Below are 16,239 nucleotides of genomic sequence, written 5' to 3'. Positions count from 1 at the left end.
TCAAAGAGAAGATAGCTTTGTAGCTGTTGCAAATCTTCAAATCTCAAAACAATGTGGGGAAAAAAAATAGAAAACATCTGTGCATTCAAAAGGAAGCTGAAGCTGGCATCAATCAGATAAGCTGGTGCAATTGGAAAGTTGGAAATTCACAGGGTAACTGCTCATGGGAGTATGTGCTTCCCAAACTTCAGTGTTATTTCTTGTGCTTTTGCATTTGCAGCGAAAACCTTCCTTTGTTGGTGCTAATCTTGAATTTTTTAAACTTTGATGTTTGTGACCCAGTACACACATTTTTCTGCCATTAAGAGGACTATAGCCAATCAACACACTGCAGAAATACTCTAAAAACAAAGAATTACTTTTACTGCTATATCCGGTGTATTAGTTTCCTATTTCTTGCCATTGCAAATTACCGTGAACTCAATGGCTTAAAACAACACCAATTTAGTATCTTACGGTACTGTAGGTTAGAAGGCCAACACAGGCCTCACTGGTTAAAGTAAAAGTTTAATAGAGTTGCGTTCCTTCTGGAAGCTCTAAGGGAAAATCCATTTCCCTGCTTCACTCTATCTTCTAGAGGCCACCCCCATTCCTTGGTTCCTACTCCCTTTCCTCCATGTTCAAGGCCAACAACACAGCAACTCTGACACCACTTCCATTGTCACATCTCTCTCTGTCTCTTCAGCCTCCTTCCTCCACTTTCAAGGACTCTTGTGTTATATTGGGTCCACTCTGAAAAACCCAGGATAGCTCCCTGTTTTAAGGTTTCATATTAGAAACCTTTATTCCTCTGCAATTTTGATTCCCTTTTGACACATAATGGAACCTATTCATAGGTCTCAGGGTTTAGGATGTGGACTTCTTTGGAAGGCCTTTATTCTGCCTCACATACCTGTACATGGAAGCATGTTTAGCCCCCCTCATAAACAACATATGGCTTAAAAGAGGTTAGGAGTTGAGGTAGCCAATGATGTTAAAAAAGTGTATTTATAGCCAGGATCTGCAGACTTAAGTATAAGTTAAAAGTTGTCATATTCCTTTATTTCTATTTGCTGCAAAAGTCCCTATGAAACCCTTACCTTGGCCACATCCTTTTAAAATATATACTCCCAAATAATACTCTTCAGAATTTTCATGGTATGCTTTTAAATAAACTCTACAAAATATTGTAGGAAGATTTTCACTGTTGACTTAACTGATCTAGAAATAGACCTGCAAGATGCTTCTAGTGCTAAGTAGGGCACAAGCAATCACGATTCTATTTGCCATCCTCTTGACAGAGGAGTGAAACTAAGATCATTATCAAATCAAAAATTATGTTTAACTATTACAGATTTTCATTAAAAAATTTACTCTGTTATATTCAATTGTGTTTGAAAAACTCAAAGGAGAAAAAAGAGAGTCCTTGTGTGTAGAAAGAAACCACAGAAGATTAATGAGGCCTTCCTAATTAAATTAAAATAAAATCCCGTATTTGAGAAAGAATATTAAAAGCAAGTCACAATGCCAACATAAAAGGAGTACTTTGTAAAAGTCATGATATAGTTCATGGACAAGGACTAAAAGCTCCAAACAGCAGGTATATTTGATCTTGTTTGGATGAAGTTAAACTAGATAGACATACCAAAGCAGAATGTTCCAAAGAAAAAGGAAAGATATTATAGCAATTAATTTCTGTGCTCTGATAAGCAGTCAGAAGTTAGAAATATTAATTTATAGGTAAATAAGTTTTATTAAAAGTTATTTTCTATTTAACTAAAAGAATAGTTATTTTGAGTTGAAATGTATTATTCATACTAATCTGTCCATTTAATAATAGCTATCCAGAAGAAAAACAATTATTTTAAAGAATAAAAATACCCAGAGTATTTAGTAAATATATAACTTTATAGCTATGCCATTATACCCCATGTTTCAAATTAACCAGATATTGGCTCTATCTTCACAAACTTTATAGTTGATTAAACATTCATATGGATATTTTTAAAAATTCTTTATTGTTTAAAGCTTTATATATGTTCCCCCCCCCATGTGGATATTAATAAAAAAAAATAAAGCTTAGAGTACCAGAGATAATGTACTATGAAGAACACAATTCAGTATAAATAATATGTACCAGTACATTTGAGATTGCAGAGAGTCTTGCTTTTACTAACTTAATTTAAAGGGTGCTATTGCAGGAAGGTAGAACAAGAAACAGCCTTTCGAGCTGCATAACCAGGTGTCATAAAACACTGAAACATCATTCAGATTACTGTGGTGACTGTAGCAACCCTCCAAACCCAGGAAGCTGCCCAGAAGACCCTGCTCCCTATTCCAGTGCCACAACCCTTATAGTGCCTCAAGTACTCTTTATCTACTATCTACATCAGTCTTCTCAGTGCCTTCTGTCTGCTTTTGCCTTACTCTTTCTGTACCTTTCATTCATGCACCCCAAGAAGAAGAGAATCTCAATACTTGGTAGTTACATCCAATATAAATACCCTTTCCTCATCAATATAGATGAACACTTTTGCAGAGTCCTTTCTCATCGTGGCTCATTTCAAGAGCCTCTGCTGTTTGTCTTTAGGTCCAATTCACTGTGACTAGGGAGTGGATTTGTGTGGCACAAATGTAGAAGAAAGCACCTGCAGCTTTCTTTTTTTCCTTACGGAAGGTTGTAGATATAGCAGGAAATTAGAAATATTTATCTTGTTCATATGTAAGAAATATTCTATGGAATATTTGGGAATTGTAATAGCCTAGAAATTTAGAATTTCTAGAATGATAACCTCTAAAACTTAATATTCACATACTAACCAGGTAGAAGCATGATACAATTGAGGTGGTGGTGACGGTGGCGGTGGTGATGGTGGTGGTGGTGCTGCTGCTGCTGCTGCTGGTGTGTGTGTGTGTGTGTGTGTGTGTGTGTGTGTAGGCATTATTCATTCACTCATCCATTATTGGGCATTTATTGAATGGTGGCAACTATTCTTTATGATGAGGACACAGTGATGCATTAGACACACTGATTTGGGATTTTCCAAGCTCAAAGATAGCTTGAAATCTAATGGAAGAGACACCCCTTTACCATGAAATAAAAATAATTATTTCAAATATAATAAGTGCTATTTTCACATGCTGCCATTATCAAACTTGTCCAAACTGTCTATTTCTGTATCTTCATACCCTGCCTTCTCTCCTGTTTCTGTGTATCAATGACCCATGCTCCTTCTAGTACTAAGCCTTCAAGACCTTTTCTCTTCCAATTCATCACTTTCTTCCTCTCCATTTGATATTCACATTAGCATTAAAAGATGCTATTGTTTTTCACATTTTAAAAAACAAATGTTCTCTTGATCCCACACCCTTCCAGATACAGACCAATTATAGTAAAATTTCTCCAAAAGATGGTCCATGTTTATTTCCTCTCATTCCTCTTTTCTCATTCTTTCTTGCTGTCCAGTTCAGCTATTTACCAGTTCGCTGAAACTAAGCTTGTGAAAGTCTCCAATGACCTCTGACTTGTCAAATCATGGGGTCAAGTCCAGTTTTCATCTCATTTGCCTAATCAGCAACATTTCCTCTCATTGACCACTTTTCCTCTAAAACATTTGCTTCACTTTGTTCTGGCACACAAATGTCTTTTAGGTCTTTTTCTATTATGCAAATAATCTAAGCCTTTTCATCTTCTCCTCGAAACTTACATACCCATACTCATCACTATGCACTTTTAGAAAATGATATTCCATCAGAAACCCATACCTATAGTAGACAGTTTATTGATCATATTTTGTTATTTTAATGTTTTTAGTAACCCACAATACTTATTAGGCTTTTATTATGCTGCCTATAACAGAGAATCCACAATAGCTGGATATTAAATAAGATATAAGTTTATTTCCCTCACTCATAAGAGCAGTCTTATCTCAGTCCCAGGCTGGTATGATGTGCCAAGGTAACAGGAACTGAAATTCCCAATCCTGATTTCTCTGCCATCCTCAGTGTGTGTCTCCCAATCTCTTTCAAGGTGGCTCCCCAACTCCAGACATCTGTATTCCAATCAGCACAATGGGTGAGTCAACAAAAGAAAGGAATGACCTTTTCCACCTATCTTTAAGAAACTTTCCCCCCAAAATTGCACATAACACTTCTGCTTAGTTCCATTTGCCAGTATTTGTCATATGGTCACACAATAACTTTAAGCAAACCTGGAAAATTATTCTGGGCAACAATGAGCCCAGTTAAAACCTAAAAGTTCTATTTATCAAGAAAGAAGAGGAAATGGATATTTGGGGGAAATTAACTCACTCTGGTCATGTCACTATCCACCCAAAGTAGTTTATTAATCTTTTTCTCTGAAAAAATAATAACATCCTCCATTAAATTTTGGTGAGTGTATTTTCTCTGGTATATCTAACTTATGGATATATGTGTATGTAAGTATATATATAGGCATATCTATATGTATGTCTGTATTTATTTAGTTTCTATCTACCTATCAATTTATCTATAATCTATTTATGTATCAAATTAATTTATCTATTTACCTATACATCCATCTAATTATAAAATTAACCAACTATCAATTTTTTTTAAAAGTTTTAAACATATTTTTATTTCAGAGAGGAAGGGAGAGGGAGAGAGAGAGAAACATCAATGATGAGGGAGAGTCATTGATAGGCTGCCTCCTGCACACCCCACACTGGGAATTGAGCCCACAACCAGGGCATGTGCCCTAACCAGGAATCTAATTGTGACCTCCTGGGTCATAGGTTGACACTCAGCCACTGAGCCACACTGGTCAGACATAACTATCAATTTTTAAAAACTACATCACTGTTTCCAACTTTCTCTTGGCAGTCCAATTCTAAGATGTTCTGTTGTTGTTATCAACAGCTAAGAAGGTTGCTTAGAATGAAGATAGGGGCTATAGAAACATTGGAATTAGATGAGGGGTATTGTCATTACTAGCACATGGGATTAATCATCGAAGTTTTGAAATCATGTGGTGACAGCCATAGCCTCTCTGCTGCTGTATAATGTGTTTGGAACTAGTCATATAAATACTTTTGATGAAGCTAAAGCAGTGCATGTGATTCTGATGAGGACATACAAGAATATCTCATCAGTACCAGAACAGTTCTGTGATGAGAGGCATAAATTTACAATATTTCCTATTTTGAGCTGTGTGAAGAAATTGATTGATCTCCATTATAATCCATAAATTTCATATCTCTTTTTATTTGCAAGCAAATGTAGGTAATTGGAGGTAGAGATCATGGCTTCAGAGTGTGACTCTATTTATTTATTTATTTATTTATTTATTTATTTATTTATTTATTTTAATTAGCAAGCAAGAGCTGAAAGCCTCTTTCCCCATCATTCCTCTGCTCATATATCATTCATTTAAAAGAAAACTAAGTACACTGTTACACCCAGATGTCATAATCCCAGACCACAACACATCTATCTGAGTGACAGAGAATGGAAATGCCTAATTCTTGTCTGCAGCCAGGGTGTTATAGATATTATCAATGTCGGTGTTAAAGGTATTGAAGCTGATGGGAAGGATGTCTCAAGTAGTAAGTGAAAAAGTAGAGTATCCAAGAGTCTGTCAGCCTACACTCTGGGGAAGAAAGTAGGAAGAAACCTTTTTCAAGATCAGAGTTTATTTACCCACATATGGCGAAAGGCAGAATTTCAACTCATGTACTAGTTTAGAAATGTTTAGATAGCCTGGCTGGCGTGGCTCAGTGGTTGAGCTTCTACCTATGAACCAGTTTGATTCCTAGTCAGGGCACATGCCCTGGTTGTGGGCTTTATCCCCAGTGTGGGGTATGCAGGAGGCAGCCAATCAATGATTTTCTCTCATCATTGATGTTTCTATCTCTCTCTCTATTTCCCTTCCTCTCTGAAATCAATAAAAATATATTTTAAAAAGACATGTTTAGATAAACTGGACTGATACTGATTTTAAAACACTGCATCAGATACATAAAGAATCTAAGCCCCACAGAAATGTTAAGAAAAAGAGACCTATTCCAAACTTATTTGTAAAACAAATCTTATGGTGATGTAGATTCTTAAAAGTTTCCTGTTATTTCATATGGATTACAATTATCAATCTTCCTTGCTAATTAGTTCATGCCATTTCATTCTGTGGTCTTAAACCGCCTGACTATTTGGATGTTCTTTATTATACAGGAGAGTTACCAATTCATAGTCTCCACGTTCTCCCTTAGCTGATTACTAAAGGCACTACTGATATTAACAAATAATTTGTCTTAAAGATGTTCATGTGACATTTGGCTTTTACAGTGGATGTACAAAAATCATCCTCTCCTCATCTGCACTTATTCCTAATTTTGTATTCCAAAGTAGGAACCTCAATTTCTTTGAACTAAATAGAAAGAAACTTGCCATTATCCTTTCCAATTCATTCCTCCCTAAAGAAAAATCCTTTGGAGTTGGAGAACTGAGCACATAGAATTCTGCCCATCATTTTTCTTTTCTTTTGGGCCTGCCAGCATGCACAGAGGATACATTTGGCTCAAGTCCTGCTGCTATGTGTTGAGTATACTGAGATCAGGATCCAGGAATGTCTTCTAGAAAATAGGTCTGAGGAAGTCTATCTTCCTCTCTATCTCTACTATCTGGTCTATATGGTTAAAAGACAGCTACCCTTGGTGCCCCCAAGACATAGAATTGCTGTTGCAAAGAAGCCTCATGGGACTCCATAACTAAATCCCACTAGGTACTCTTATTTTCAGTAGTTTGATCTTTAGTGCTCAGCTGCAGAATCAAGGCTATTAGGAGCTACTCATAATTTATTTCTTGTTTCATGTACACAATCACAAACACTCCCCATTTTTCTTACCAATTTATACAGAGCAAGTCAGTAACGGTCAAATTTTAATTTAATCCCAAAGTGATAGAATCTCAAGATCTAATGGTAATAGAGATAGAATAAGAATGAACATACTTGTAAGATAAGCCCAGTGACAGATGGAATATTTATTCCTTCTGATTGGAGGTAGTATAAGCTATGTGGGAGAGTTAAAAAGTTTTATTTATTTTTCTCATTGTTGGCATTGGGAACTTTATTGATAGAAGCATGTGCATAAATGCTGAGCAAACAAAGGGGTTGACTGTATTCTAAGGTAGGAGCACACCCATTTCATTGTCTCCAATGTTCCCCTGGTGTAACAAGGGATGGTAGGAGAAAGCACTTTTCCTTGACAGCTAGAATTCTGGATGTGCTTTGGTTTTCCCCACGAGATTTACTCAGAGAAGGTTTGGAAAGTGGAAATGAGATGGGGACCATCTTACATGGCTGTGGCAGCTAACAATGGTCTGACAATGACAGTGTGTGATGGGATATAAGGTCGTTATGATGTTGGCAGTCATGGCAGAAGCTCCAATCCTAGTTCTCACCTCAGATCACAACTAGTATTGTGACCTGGAAACAAATTGTCCTTGAAAGCCCCAGGCTCGCATCTCTTCTACCTTTCCAGCAACTTTGTAAAGACTTTTATTCTCTCTATTGAATCTCTGCTAGAGATATCTAACATGCTTTCTATTTCCTGCCTGTAACATTTCTTGATATAGTATAACACTAGCTATAGGACCCTGAGGAAACCCCAGTCTCCTCACTGTGAAGTGCTGATTATGATATATTATGAGGTCCTTTCAGAATTAGAGAGAAAGTATGCAAAGTGCTGAGCTCCAATAAATTCTCAATAAAGAATTGCTGTTTTCACCAACCCTCATTAGTAATACATTTTTCTTTGAGTATAAAGTACATGACCACTTCATAAATGCTGCTATATTGCTAGATCAAGAAGAATGCTACAGATGATTATCATTTTTGTATTATGGTCATTTCCACACATTATAATTAAACAAAGCTATGGTTCCCTGGAGTATATTAAGATATTCTCTTTGAAGTTTGTGTGATAATTTCCTGTCCCTCTACCTAGCGTGTAATCTTTTCAATTATAAATCAGATTGGAGAGATGATAAGATTTCTGATTTTTATAGGGATGACCATTCAGCACTTCTTTGTTCATAAGAAGATTCTGACTGAGTGAAAAAGGAGATGAAAGCCTTTTATGCTATTTATAGATTTGGAATTTTCCCTCTGGTGATTTATGCAACATAGATTTGTCACATTAGAGGCAAATGTCATTGAATTTATGCTTTGATTGTACATGTGTGTATATGTGTGGGTTGGATTCCATAAACAAAGAGATTTCCTAAATATATTCTCCTGCAATATGGTAAAATCTGAAATTGAAAAGTGCAGCTTCTTAATCTTTAAAATAAGATTTCTGAGGGAGTGAGGTCTGCATTCCTCTGCCCTAAAGTAAGAAAAAAAGAAAAGTCTCCACTGGCTCCTGGTGACCTTTGACAGGTATCACAGCAGAATGGCCTGGGCATCAGCAGGACGTATTGTTCAGAGGTTTGTGTGCTGCCAGGTGGAAATAATCACCAACATAAACACCTCGGGTTTTAAAACCAGTGTTTGCCTTTTTATTGTGCCTACTCTGGCTCTGAGCGGTTGATTTGTTGGGTATCCCACCAAGCCAGGGTAAAAGGGTAGAGGAATGTTTGGGATGGGAGGAACTGTGACTAATTCCAGGTCTCCCTTGGTTTACAAAAGGATGCCACCTTTATAAACAAACCATGAGGGGTTTCACAAATTTACTTGTAAATATGTTGAAAGTCCTCATTTCAGGGGGTTTTCTTTCTCTGCTCTTATTCTCTCTGAAAACTATGGATTCTTGAACTTCTGCAATCATCCGGTCCAACTGACAATTCTGACTTATTTGAGGATCAGTAAGAATCTGGGGCTCAGCTCTTTGGTTGGAACACATTACTGATGAGGCCTAGCAGGGTCCAGAAGTCACGATCTGCAGATGTAGCTATGACTTTACACACCCCAGCAATTTACAGAACCTGCCAGAGAGTCAATAGTAAACAGAATTTTATATGCACCAAAATTTTACTTTAAAAGTCAGAGAAAAATTAAGACATTGTTAGATAAACAAAAGATAAGGGAGTTTGTTACCTGTCCTGCAAAAAATGTCGAAAGGAGTCCTGCAGGTTGCCAAGAAAGAACATTGAGCAGAAACTCAAAGCTGTATGAAGAAAGTATGGTCTCACCCTGGCTAGTTTGGCTCAGTGGATACAGGGTTGGCCTGTAGACTGAAGGGTCCCGGGTTCAATTCCAGTCAGGGGCACATGCTCGGGTTGCAAGAGGCAGCTGATCAATGATTCTCTCTCATCATTGACGTTTCTCTCTCTCTCTCCCTCTCCCTTCCTCTCTGAAATCAATAAAATATATTTTAAAAAAGAAACCATGGTCTCAATAAAGGTAAATACATAGGGGATTATAACTACTAGCATTATTGTAACTTTAGCTTGTAATTCTACTTTTGATTTTCTTCAGTATCTAAGAGACAAATACATTTTTAAATCATTAGTTTAAAAGCTAGTAATACTATAAATTTGCTTTGTAACTTCACTTTTTGTCTTTTACCAAAAATTTTCCTTTTGAAACCAAACTATTAAATTTTTTTATAGTCTATATTTTGGACACAAATGTATAACATTGTAAATTTGTGACATCAATAACTGGATGTGGTTGAGGCTAGAGAGGTATAGGTACAAAGTTTTGCATGCTATAGAGGTTAAGCTGGTTTAAATTCAAATTAGAGTATTCTAGTTTAGCATGTTAAATGTAAGCCCCATGATAACCACAAATAAAATTGTTATAAAATATACACAAAAGGAAATAAGAAGGGAATTAAAACATTTCAGTATAAAAAATGAAATAAACACAATAGAAGAGAGAAATGCAGGGATTGAGAAACTAAAATAGTACAAGACATTGAGAAAATAAATAGCAAAATGACAAAGGTAAGTCCCTTCTCATCAATAATTACTTTAAATTTAAATGAATTAAACTATTAATCAAAAGATAGAGATTGGCAGAATAAATTAATAAAGCATGATCCAACTATGTGCTGTCCACATGAGACTCACTTTCAACCAAAGAAAAAAATATGTTGAAAGTGAAAGGATAGAAATAGATATTTCATGCAAATAGTAGTCAAAAGAGATCAGGGAAGAATATACTAACAAACTAGACATTAAATCAAAAAAGTTGGAGAAACTAAGATGGCGGCATAGATAAACACCGGGAAATAGTCGCCTCCCACAGCAATTGAAAATTATCCCAAAGGACAGAGCAAACATCATCCAGAAAAACAGGAAGGCTGGCTGAGTGTAATTTCTACAACTAGAAGAAAAGAAAAGCACGCTGAGAGCCAGAGGACCTGCGGAGGCTGAGTGCAGAGGTACGGCGGCGGCTCGCGCACGCGGAAAGGGGGTGGCACAAGAGGACACGGCTGTCTTTTTGAATCACAAGCTCCCGACTGCTCTGAACTCCCGTTCCGGGAAGTCTCTGGGGACACAAGACTCATACGGAGAGAGGCTGCTCTGTCAGGCGGCAGCGGGCGAACTTGAGGGCGGATTTCCCTCAGAGGTGCTTGCAGCCATTACCGGGACACTGAGACGCGTGACTCCGGGTGCGGAGAATCAGCCATAGCTTCTTTCTCCGCCCTTTTGACTCCCTGAGACCCCGCCCCACCCAGGCTGCGGCAGAGGCTTTTGCATGTGAATGCCCCGGCCTTTTGCAACCTGATAATTACCTAACTGCAGCGGGCCAGCCAGACCCGGAACTTCCAAGAGAAGGCCCAAGGCCCCGCAGCGGCTTGCATTGCTTCACAGCTGAGCCTCTTCGTGGCCCGGCTGTGAGGCCTCAGGCAGGGGCTGAATTAGCACCTCTCCTTAGATCCAGGAGCCACTGTACCCAGCGGTCAGAGGGGGACCATTCTCCCACTTCAGACACAGCTGCTTCCCACAGCCAATTGGCCTGGAGGTCAATTCCTCCCAGTGATCCTACATCAACCAAGGCACTAAGAGTGCACCAAGAGTGTCCACCCCAGGTAACTGGGGAGGTTGAGCTACTGGGCCCTACAGGACACCTGGCATGCAGGGACACTCTATCAACACAGGGAAGCAGCCAAAATGCGGAGACAGAGAAACAGGTCACAATTGTCAGAAACGGAGGAGGACAGACGACTGGATATAGAGTTCAAGGCCACGTTTATAAGGTTTTCAAGAATTTTATGGAAACCGCCGATAAATTTAATGAATCCCTCAAGGAGTATAGTGAGACCATGGAGGACATGAAAAAGGACCAACTAGAAATTAAGCATACACTGACTGAAATAAAGAATATTTTACAGAGATCCAACAGCAGACAAGAGGATCCCAAGAATCAAGTCAAAGATTTGAAACACAAAGAAACAAAAAATACCCAACCGAAAAAGAAAAAAGAAAAGAGATTCAAAAAGTATGAAGATAGTGTAAGGAACCTCTGGGGCAACTTCAAGCGTACCAACATCAGAATTATAGGGGTACCAGAAGGAGAGAGAGGGCAAGATATTGAAAACCTATTTGAAGAAATAATGACAGAAAACTTCCCCCACCTGGTGAAAGAAATGGACCTACAAGTCCAAGAAGCGCAGAGAACCCCAAACAAAAGGAATCCAAAGAGGACCACACCAAGACACATCATAATTAAAATGCCAAGAGCAAAAGATAAGGAGAGAATCTTAAAAGCAGCAAGAGAAAGACAGTCAGTTACCTACAAGGGAGTACCCATCCGACTGTCAGCTGATTTCTCAACAGAAACCATGCAGGCCAGAAGAGAGTGGCAAGAAATATTCAAAGTGATGAATACCAAGAACCTACAACCAAGATTACTTTATCCAGCAAAGTTATCATTCAGAATTGAAGGTCAGATAAAGAGCTTCACAGATAAGGAAAAGCTAAAGGAGTTCATCACCACCAAACCAGCATTATATGAAATGCTGAAAGGTATTCTTTAAGAAGAGGAAGAAGAAAAAGGAACTCTTACCATTTGCCACAGCATCGATGGAACTGGAGAGCGGATAAATACCACAAGATCTCACTTATTTGTGGAATATAATGAACAACATAAACTGATGAACAAGGACTGATCCAGAGACGGAGAGGCTTTGATTGGACTGTCAGGCCTTGGAGGGAAGGTAGGGGAGGGTGGGGGCAAGGGGGAAGGATCAACCAAAGGACTTATATGCAAGCATATAGGACTAACCAATGGACACGGACAACGGGGGGGTGAGGGGATGAGCGGGGGGGGGGGGGTAGAGGGTACACATATGTAATATCTTAATCAATAAAAAAAAAATCAAAAAAGTTTACAAGAGAACAAGACCCACATTATATACTATTCAATACATTAAGAAGATATAGCAATTATAAATATTTGCACACCTAATAACAGACCATCAAAATATAAGAAGCAAAAATGGACAGAATTGAAGGGAGAAAGCTCTATAATGATAGTTGGAGGCTTCAATCCATTACTGTCAATATCGGGTAGACAAATAGATAGAAGACTAAAAGGAAATAAAAAGACCTAACACAATAAAACAAGTAGACTTAACAGATATATACAAATCGTTCTACCCTAAAACAACAGAAGACATCATCTTCTCAAGTGCCCATGGGATAGTTTCCAGTATAGACTTTATGTTAAGACATAAATTAAGTCTCAATAGATTTAAAAAGATAGATCATACAAAATGAGTTCTCAAAACACAAAAGAATGAAATTAGAAATCAATAACAAAAGGAAAACAGGAAAATTGACAACTAATGGATAAAGAAGAAATTACAAAGGAAATTTAAAAATACTTAGAGATGAATGAAAATAAAAATACAACTACCAAGACTTAGGGAACACAATAAAAGTAATGCTAAAAAATTTTATAGCTATAAGTATTTACATTAAAAAGATATTAATCAACAACCTAAATTTATAACTCAGGAATCTAAAAAGAGAAGAACAAACTACACCTAAAGATAGCAAAATAAAGGAAATAATAAAGATTTGAGAAGAGATAAATCATATAGAAAATTTTTAAAAATTGTGAAAATCAACAAAACCAATAATTAGCTCTGTATAAAGATTGACAACATTGACAAACCTTTAGCTAGATAGACTAAGAAAAAGATAAAAACCCCAATTACAAAAGTCAGAAATGAATGTGGGACATTGTTACTAATTCTACAGAAATAAAAAGGGTTACAAAAGAGTACATCAACACCTTGGGTAACCTAGATGAAAAGGACAAATTCCTAGAAACACAATACATATCAAGACTGAATCATGAAGAAACAGAAACTCTGATTAGAACTATAACTAATAAGGAGATTAAGTGGTGAAAGCAGGGATTATTGCCTTGCTTCTGACTTAGAGAAAAAGTATTTTACCATTGAGTCTGGTGCTCTCCATGGGTTTTTCATAAGTAGATTTTATTATTTTAAGGTTAATTCTATCTATCCCTAATTTGTTAAGTTTTTTATTATTAAAGGGCATTGAATTTTATCAAATGCACTTCTGTATCAATTGAGATGATCATGTGATTTTTAGCCTTCACTAGGAGATACATAGAATGCATCTAAGTTCACTTACCTATTTTTGAACTTCTTCAATCTAAAAACTAATAATGTCATTTAATATTAGAAAATTATTAGCCATTAACTTCTTTTGGACTATTATCTTTCTAACCTTCTCTGGAATTTCAATTACTATCTGTTAGATTTCCACTCACTATCTTTCATATCTATAGGCATTTTCATCTCTTTATCTCATCCTACTTTATTCTGTATAAACAATTAAATCTATTTTCTAATTTATTATCCCTATTCAGTTGAGTTTAATGTTCCATATAATATGTTCTTGTGTTCTTAATTTTGATAATTATGTTTGTCATTCTGAAATATTTCATTTGGCTCTGTTCCGCATTTAGTTGTGTTTTTTTGTTTATTGTCATACTGCTTCCATTGTGGGTTTTGTACTTCTTCTATTTTTAAAAATAATTTTAAATACTAATACCAATTAGTCATATTTAGACCATTTTTATCCCTAGTTTTTTAAATGTTAATTTTCACATTTGCTTCATTTGTTGACTCGTTTTGCACTGTAATTACATTTTATGTATAGTTCGACCTTCTTAAAAATTGTAATGTCATCTCCAGGAAGGGTGTATTTTTCTTTTCTTTTTTTTTTAACATACAACAGATTTATTTAGCATAGTCAGCCCCGACATCCAGCACAAAAAGTTTACAGAGGATAGAAAGTACATTAATAAAAGCCAGTCTTTATCAAGAGGAAACAGAACAGGGCCGCCAAATACTTCCTACATGCCAGGCATGCCCAGTGGAATCTTTCCATACCCATCCTGAGACCTCGCTGATACTAATGATTACCTCGGCTGTTCTTACCCACCTGGTGGTCCGTATCTGGCACAAAAAGTTCCCAGTACCTTTCCCAGCCTCCTGTGAGCACTGCTGGTCCCAGTGGGGATGGCTAATCAGCGAGAACACCTTCCAGGCGTTTCTCATCTCAGTGGTCAGTGAAAGCTGAGATGGCAGAAGGAGGAAATGGACAGCGCCCAGGCAGAGCTCAATGCCTTGAAACGGACAGAGGAGGACCTGAAACAGCGTCATCAGAAACTCGAAGAGATGGTTATCTGTTTAGATCAAGAAGCAGCTGAGGATGATAAAAACATAGAACTTTTGAGAAAGAAGGATGAACTCAGCTCTGCCCTGGAGAAAACGGACAATCAGTCTGAAAACAACGATATTGATGAAGTTATCATTCCCACAGCTCCACTATATAAGCAGATCCTAAATCTGTACATAGAGGAAAATGCTATTGAAGACTCTCCCTTTTACCTGGGAGGAGTCTTGAGGCAGAGAGTAATAGACCTGGATGTCTTCTTAAAGCATGTTTTCAGTCTGAGAGCACTAATGCAAAAAGCAAGAAAGAATGTGGGTCTCAGTGACCTCCACTGCCTTCTCTGACAGCAGCTGGAGACTGAGCTCTTCTTAAAGCAGCCTTGCCTTCTCTTCCTTTCCCTGATCAGTAGGTGCCCAGAATAACTTATTGCTGTTTAGCATTTAAGCATGAAATATTTTTAATTAAAGGATGGATTTTCTTTGTGGGAGTCTCATGTACTGTGGGCTGTAAATTCTGTTGGGACCAATGGTAATTTATGAATTTCAAGCAAATTACCTCTTGAGTAGTAAACATTCAGAACTAAGAGCATCTGATTTGTAATTGGGATTTTTCTTTTACCCGGGTTACATTTTTTTTTTCATTACAGATCTGGTAATTGGCATGTTTCCTGATGCTTCCCTCGATCTGTGGTTTCTCTAAGCCAGTTTCCACAGCCATCCAATTCCTTTTTTCTTTGCAGAGGGTTCCATTCCAGCTCAACACCTTATGCAAAGCCAAAACCACAGCTCCGTTCTAACATAAGCAACAATACTCCAGTCTGTCAGCTTTACCCCAGGTCCCATACCTCTGAGCTTCTTTAATAATGGCCTAAAGTTCTGTGGTAATGTTTCTCCTTGAGAAAATCCCATTTGTCTCTTCATGGTGAGTTTGGCTGTGTGTTTTCCTAATGTATTTTTCTCTTGGAATTTATTATTTTTCCTGTAGAAGTGTGTCATTTGTAGGAGTTTTCTGGCAGTACAGAGCAGGAGAATAGTGTCAATGGAAATTTGCTAGATATAACCTCCTTTACCCAACTAGTAATACATATAGGTATATTTGCAAGTCATTGAAATTCTATTGTATCATTTTCACTGGCTTAAAACTATTTATTATACTTATGTGTCCTAACTTATCCAGCTAAATTCTTGTTTTGGTTGTTTTCAGTGTTTCTCTCCCATGATTTTTTTTTTCTCATAAAAATTGCATTATATGATTTTTCATACATTCTATAAGAAGAAAAACAAAGAATATACATAAAATAATAACAAAGTAAAAAAAGAAATTTCTAGAAAATAAATAACAGCAGTAAGGAAAGGGTTAATAAATGTGAGGGGGTACCAAAGTGTTCTTTTCTCGGTGACAATGTTTTAGCTACATCGAAAGGGTTTCTTTGCTTTTTTAGAAAGGTTTGTTGGTTTGTTTGTGACAGCTATGAATGGCCCAGAAAAATGAAAGAATCTTGTAATAAACCAGGACCAAATTTTTTTGCTGGCACTGTATCTTGAAATGTGACTGCTATGCTCTCAGAAAAACATTAATGTGATTGAACCATACATCACTTTCTCTATTTCTTGCTGC

General features: G+C 37.1%; 1 pseudogene across 1 annotated transcript; it reads left to right on the top strand.

Moving 5' to 3' along the window:
• Positions 1–4,050: 4,050 nt before the first annotated feature.
• Positions 4,051–14,966, top strand: LOC308513948 (tumor susceptibility gene 101 protein-like; annotated as a pseudogene). Its single transcript has 2 exons — positions 4,051–4,054; positions 14,182–14,966. The product of its transcript is annotated as a tumor susceptibility gene 101 protein-like (transcript).
• Positions 14,967–16,239: the final 1,273 nt, after the last annotated feature.

Source organism: Myotis nattereri, assembly GCF_964212035.1.
Source record: "Myotis nattereri genome assembly, chromosome: 2".
NCBI classification, from domain to species: domain Eukaryota; kingdom Metazoa; phylum Chordata; class Mammalia; order Chiroptera; family Vespertilionidae; genus Myotis; species Myotis nattereri.
The sequence above is the reverse complement of the archived record's forward strand: the minus strand, read 5'-3'. Positions and strand labels throughout refer to the sequence as shown.